The 6,834-nt window shown below is 46.1% G+C and overlaps 1 protein-coding gene across 23 annotated transcripts in view; it reads left to right on the top strand.

The window, feature by feature from the left end:
• MED12L (mediator complex subunit 12L) overlaps positions 1-6,834 on the top strand; it is a 186,417-nt gene that overhangs the window by 97,075 nt on the left and 82,508 nt on the right. The gene's annotated exons all lie outside the window — the stretch shown is intronic.

Below are 6,834 nucleotides of genomic sequence, written 5' to 3'. Positions count from 1 at the left end.
TTCAGATGTCGCAGCTGTCATTCACAGCTTGAACGCTTTTTATCTTATGCTTTGCTATGAATATGTTCTCAGTTGCTTGTGGAAGAGAGGCTCGGGTCCGGGAAGCTTCCTCGTAGTTCTGACCGGGATTGAACTGGAGCGTGAGGTGGGGGAAAGGATAGCACGGGAGCCGGCGGGGGATCTGAGGGTGCGGGAGCCAGAGCTGGGGAACGGTGATGATGCACGCTTGTACGAGCCCAGTCGTGGTGGCAGTAGCTGCGCAAGGATGACTCCACAACTCACATGATTGTCGTGTGTGTCAATACAAAGATATCTTTTTAGAACTTTTGGGGCTTTTAGTTTCCTTTCTTTAGATGCCTAGGAAACTGCGCATGGAAAGTCCCAGGAAAGGTTATCGTTGTGGAAACCTGAAGAGTAAAGGCACAGTGCTTGGCGAAGGGCAGAAGTCTTGCCCAGGCAGCGCTCTGGAACTGCCTGCAGTTACGTGTCCACATAACGCTGCTTTCGCAGTAACCCCATGGCGTGGAGAGCGCTGGCTGGGCTACTCGATTACCATGTAACGCGAGGTTGCCCAAATGAAAATGTTCACAAATGTTTGTGAACTGTGTGCGCCTTGTTTTCTTGGGTCTGGTTTGTCATGGTTCTGGCTCGGTGCATCTCCACCTGGAAAGTGATCTTTCATGTATGACGTGCTGTAAGAAATGGGAGTTTGAAACTGCCCAAGCAAAGTTTACAAATGCGTCTGTCCTGATCTGTTTCTCTGAAATGAGAGCAACGGATGAATATCCTAGACTTTTCCTATGATCTTCCTTGTACCTTTTACTTTTGAGAAGAGCTTGAGCAGAGTACAGAAAATAAGGAACCACAAAGTCATAGCTGAAGGAGGGGGAGGGTGACCAGCTGGTCATCAGAGGCATTGAGGGGGGGAAATAGGGTTATGTCATAGGGGCAAGAAGTTGCGTATGTATTGAAAGTACATCTGCATGTCAAAGTGGACTGACCTGGGTGGAAACAGCAAAGCCTGTTTCCAGTGCCTTGTCGCTTGACTCTTCTAACCTCGGTACCATTCTCAAAGTGCTTTTTGGTCCTAAACACAGCTGTAGTTAAAATCTAGTAATTTAAACACCTAAACAAATATTAGACATAAAGAGGAAAGTAAGTCCGAATACAGAGTTAGACAGGGAAGAGGGTAGCTTCAGATGCTTTGAATGGTGCATCTGTCCCAGATTCCTGTCCACTAGCCATTCTGCAAAAACGTGTTTTAGCACTGGACGTGAATAAGCTGTTGCTATGATCAGGCCTATTTCTTCTCGGGAAGAAACTGCTTTGAAGGAACAAAATTCCATGTCAAATCTAGACAAATTAAATATAGTTATCTGGTATTTGAGAAGTACCCATAAAATAAGATGTTCTTTTACAATTCATTTTTAGCCCTGGGAAAATATTTCACAGACAGCTTCATCAAAGCTGTTGTATATGCCAGTGCGTGTATAAAGCATAGTGATAAATGATTATCACAAATACATCCTGTCAAGATAAAGTAAAAGTATGCTGCAGGACTTTTTACAGCGAGGTGTTACATGCATCCAAGTCGTCAGGCTGTGGAGCACAGCCTCTCCCGGCCGCCTGTGCGCGGGAGCGCGGCTGTCTGCCCCTCCGAACGTGGGTCTCTTGCCTGTTGGGAGCTGCCTGTGGGACTGCGCGCCTCCGGACATGGTCGGCCGCAGCGTCCCCAGGCTCTCTGCTAGGCTCCTTGTTGGGCGGCTCTTTGAAGGGCATCGTTCTGGTTGCGGTTGCTTTGGGTAGTAGATTTTTTGGTATAAAATTCTTACTAGGAACAGCGTAATGCATCTCCTAGGAGGAAAATCTGTGCAAACGTAGCCTTTAATGGAAGGAAAAAAAAAAAAAAAAAGTGGGGTAGCGAGAAATTGCAGCATGTGTGCGTGTCTGGAGTGGGGGTAAGGCCTCCTGCCTTTAAGGACGGTATGCAGCATACAGAAAGAGGTGCAGGTGGCCATCTGGTCATGTTTTCAGCCATCGCTGAGCTTCACAGCTCAGTGGGCAGGTGCCAGAGTTGGTGAGGGGAGACTCCAGTCTGCCGCATGCTGGGTCTGCGGCCTCCTCGCCTGTCCTTCCTGCCCCATCTGGGGACACGCAGGGACGTTTCCACTGGAGTAGCTCCTTGGGCTTTCCTGGAATGAGTGGGGAGTCCACCGCTCCAGTTCACCTGGAGAAGGCTTACAGTTCTGAGGGGCTCCAGCTTTCGTGTGCCACGCATGTCGTGCATGCTGTATTGCGTGTATGTGTGTTTGTATACATGCATGTGTTTGTATACCTATGTACATACATAGGTAAAAATACTATGCTGTATATATATAAAATATTGTCTAGTAGTCGGGCCACTTGAACTTACCCTCAGGAGAGGGGCGCTTGCCTTGTTCTGCGGGCTGCTGTTAACGGGAGTCAGCTCTGCGACGTGCCTGAGGTGCCCCTCGGCTGTCTGCCCTTGACAGGGAGGAGGACCTGGAGCCCTACGGAGAACGAAAGAACCTGTAAAACCAGGCATCGGGGAGCCTGCTGCGAATGTGTAGCCTGGCTGTTAATTGAGTGTCTTTAAGTCTAGGAGGCTCGTTGGCCTTGGCTGCAAACAGCACAAGTGGTGATGGTTTCTGAAGGGGAGCAGGCAACTCGGACTGCGAGAGCTGTCTTCGTCTGCAGCACAGCTATTCTGCAAATGACTGATCCTTTAACGATGAACTCGAATGTGCTTGCAGCTGGTAAGGGACGTAACTGTTCACAGTTTAGAGTCTAGCACCTGTCTGCAAGCAGAAGTGAAACCTGTTGTAATGGGTCTGCAGGCTTTGCTTTGAGACTAAAGGTGTTTTTGGATGAATACGGATAGCCTTTATGGTGCACAGAAAACTTTAGCTCAGAAGATTATTACTGTAGAAGGGTATAAAAAAGTGAGAAGGTAATGATAGCCACCTGTTTTGCATGCTGAGCCCATGGAGCACGCTGGGGAGCCAGCTGCCTCAGCCTGGGCACGTGGGGCGCTCGGAGCGAGCAGGCAGGCCGGCTGGCCCCGGCCCCCCCGTTTAATTTGGTCCTTGCAAGAATTTGAACCATGCAACCCAGTCCGAAAAATGGTTCTCTTAACATGAGTTTCATCTTCGCATAGGTTCCCTAAGAGTACAAAATAGCCAATTCTGTTCCAGAAGTAGTCTTTGATTTCCTTTGTGAACATAGTTTTCTACAAAGCTGATTGGAAAAGGGGGTTTATTTTGTGGTATATTGGTCATTTAAAATATTTTTAAGTAGAATAAATATCTAGAAAAATACCCCCCGTCCTTTTTCAGATAAGATTTCTCCTCCAAGCAGTGTAAGTAGTTTTATGTTGTAATACTTACATTAGCCTAAATATTATAATACTTACACTTCAAATTTGTCTTTGTATATAAAATAGAATATAAGACTGTGTTCCAAAACCTGAAAGCCCTGCTTCTCTAGAAAACTTTATCCAAGATGTGTTTATGAAATATTTTTCCTCCAGTTTGAAAGCTGCTTTTCCCAATACTTCTTGCAAAGCAATTTTCCTGTGTTAAAAGGAAACTCCTTATGAGTCAGGCAGTTGATGATGGACTATTGCCATCTTCTGTTTGCTCAATTTAACTACGCTGCATAAGATCTCTTTAAACATCCATTGCTCCGAACACCCATCAACCCTTTATAATCTCCACTTTTTGTTTAGCTTGGTGGTTTATTTTTTGCATGAACAGCTTTTACTCTAAACAAATCTGATTTAATCCCCAATGAAATACAGGATAAAATGATTCACATAAACATTGTACAGTTTACTGGATTAAATACAAACACATCCTTTAGCCTTGAGTAGCCAAAAATATTCTCCATGGTGATTTTTTCCAGTCATGCTGACAATATGTCAAAAGGTTGCACGGAAACAAAAGAAGTATCACAGCTGTAAAATAATGTGTGTGGCCATTAGTAGGTGTAGAGCGCTCACTGTTTGTTTGACGTTCTGAAGTGCAGATGAGTAGTTTAGCAAAGCTGTCACTGTAACTACTGTGAGCTCATGGTAATCTCTTGGCTAGACTGGAGGAGTGCAAGGCCTGGGTGCAGGGGAAGAGAGGCAGTTCTTCCTTCCTTCCCACCCCTGTTTGCAGTCTTCTGACAGGGCCGTGGTGAGTCCGTTTGCTGTGTAATCTTTAACTAAATGGATGCGGTAATCCTGCAAGCCAGCAGCTAAGAATCTGCTTGATGTGGTGGTTTAAATATTAGATCCGAAAGGAACTTACCTCAGGTTCAAAACCGTGATGAAGGAGGTCAGTGCTCACTCGCTGGTGGTCAGACCTTGGAGGACCTATGTTTGCAGTGTGCCTGCTTTCCCAGCTCGCGTGCTTCCCAGCAACCCATGGCATTGCTCGCGCGAGTGCCGCGGCCACGCTGGGCCGTGCAGTGACGCTTCTGCTTGCCTGGGCTCTGGAGCGGTGCGTGTCCTGGCAGGCACTCGGATCACACGTGGCTCCGGACACGATGCAGCAGCGAGAGCGGACGTTCTTTGCAAAACGTGAGCTGCTTTGGAGAGGGATTTGTACTTCTCTGTGTTATCTTGGAAGGTAAGCCCGCACCCCATGAGTGGGAGAGGTGCTGCAGCAGCGTTGTAGCCTCGTTGGGGTTATCTCAACAATATTCACTTGGATTTCCCGGCCAGCTCTGCACCCTGCCCCAAACCCTGTGCTGCCCTGGGTGCCCTGGTGACACTGCCAGGACAAGCTGATTTAAAACTAGTCTGGAAACATCTGGCCAACAATGCAAATGGTTATCCTTTTCTCTGCCTTTCTTCTGAACAAGGCCAGACTGTTTTTGCAGTGTGAGGCCTCCCAGAATACAGTTGAAATGACTTTTAAGGTATTCCAAATCAATATTAGCTCTGCAGGGGTATTCTCCATCCAGAGCTTCTTTTTCCTTCTTTTAAATAATTTAATCATTAATCAGTACTTTTCCATGCAGTAGATGCTCTGTCCCTCATTATTCCTTTCTTCTACCAGCTCTCCTTGCCTTGATTTTTTGGAAGCTCTCCAAAAAATTGTCTGTTTGCCTATATCCCAGCATAAAATAATGGCCCTAAGGTGTTGCCTGAACTCCCCTCCAAAAATGGATTTCACCTGCTTATCATGCACGGCATTAGTTTCCAAGAGTTGAAAGCAGCCAAAGTTGCATTTAAATAATTTTAAACTCAAAACTTCTAATGGTTCAATTTTGTTCATGTTGTATTAAGCACATGTAAAAAGTGCTGTGAAACTGAATTTTCAGTTTGTTCATTGTTCAGTTTCATCATATGCAAGTCAGTCAAGCAGACATTTTTGTTGCATCTTCCCTAAGATGGAATGAGGTAGGAGGGAATTAAAAGCTGATTTAATTATCCTTCACTTTAATTCAAAAAAAAAAGGGGGGGGGGGATGACCTGAGACTTAAGCTAGGATTGTGTTTGAATTTCATATTTTGAAAAGAAATGAAAAGTGCTTGAATAGATTCGATTTGTATGAGTGGTGCTGTCATTGACACAGTAGGAGGAAACACCAGGAAGCTGTCGGTAGATGGCAATGTGCCACCTCTAAGGGTTGCACCTTGCAGTTTTCCTCTGCAGGCGTGCCAGCAAGGGCCCGGCTGGCGCATCAGCTGGTTCACGTAGGCTTTTGCTCTTCTCGCTTTCCGTACGTCCCTTAGCGGTTGTCCCTTAGCAGTTGTCCCCTATGCAGACCGTGTCCTGTGAGCAGCGGCTTGCTGGCTAAAGTCATTGCCGGTGCTGCCAGCCCCACGCTAGTGTGTTCATGCTGTGCCGATGAGCTTGACGCTGGGCAGCGTGAAACACCGTTCTCTTGCTACAGCTGCCTTGACCTGGCCAGTTCCCACCTGGGTAGAAACAAAGGCTGGACAACAAAAATAACACCCAGGGAAGGTTCACGCGTCTCGTTAGCTTCCCCCTGCATAGCTGGAACGTGCCTTTTGCTGCCAGAGCCTCAGGTAGCTCCACATCGCTTTCTGAGCACAGGCACCCTTCGGTTTCCTGCTGAGGGGCTTGTTTGGGGCTAGGGAGAGAGGGATGGGAGGCGAGTAATGCTCCCAAAACTTTTCCTGCAGTAGTATTAAAGTTTCTAGACAAGCAGGAATCATTTCATTCTTAGTGTTTTGCCTGCTATCTGACTTTACATATATTTACAAATAAAATATGTAATTTGCTTCATCAGTCATATTACGAGTCAAATGCAATGCTGCAGTCTGGACTAGTTGGTTGGAAGAGCCGCTCTCGATGCGTACGTGCGTTCTTGTCCCCTTTGCTGGACAGGCGTGCGTGTGGACTTGTCTTTGCCTGCACCTACAGTGGTCGCTGTCCTCTTCCTTTCTTGCCACAGCAGATGATGGATTTCCTCCTGTGGCTGGCCTGTCTGGTATTACCAGTACAGGCCGTGCATTTTTCTGGTGGTTCAGTAACTTTTTGCTATTCTCTCATGCTGCCATTAACTCTTAGGGAAAAATGTTGATTTTACTGTCTAAACCATTCCTCCAAGGAAGTAGAAAGGAAGAATTGATAGGACTCCAATAAGAATAAAGACTGCATTAAAAATGAGATGAAACTTAAAAGAACTTTACTAAACTGGAGTAGTTGTGGGAGCTAATTTGAAATTGGAGCCCTAAGGGAAAACAGTTTATTTTGGTTAATGCGGATGTTCTTTAAATTACAAGGTACTGACATATGATTTCTTAAGCTTCTATTGGCCTAAAAAAACTCTAATGTGAATCTGATCTTGTGTGTGG

The sequence above is a fragment of the Struthio camelus genome, chromosome 9, assembly GCF_040807025.1.
Source record: "Struthio camelus isolate bStrCam1 chromosome 9, bStrCam1.hap1, whole genome shotgun sequence".
NCBI classification, from domain to species: Eukaryota; Metazoa; Chordata; class Aves; order Struthioniformes; family Struthionidae; genus Struthio; species Struthio camelus.
Note: the sequence above shows the minus strand (reverse complement) of the source record. Positions and strands in the feature narration are given on the sequence as shown.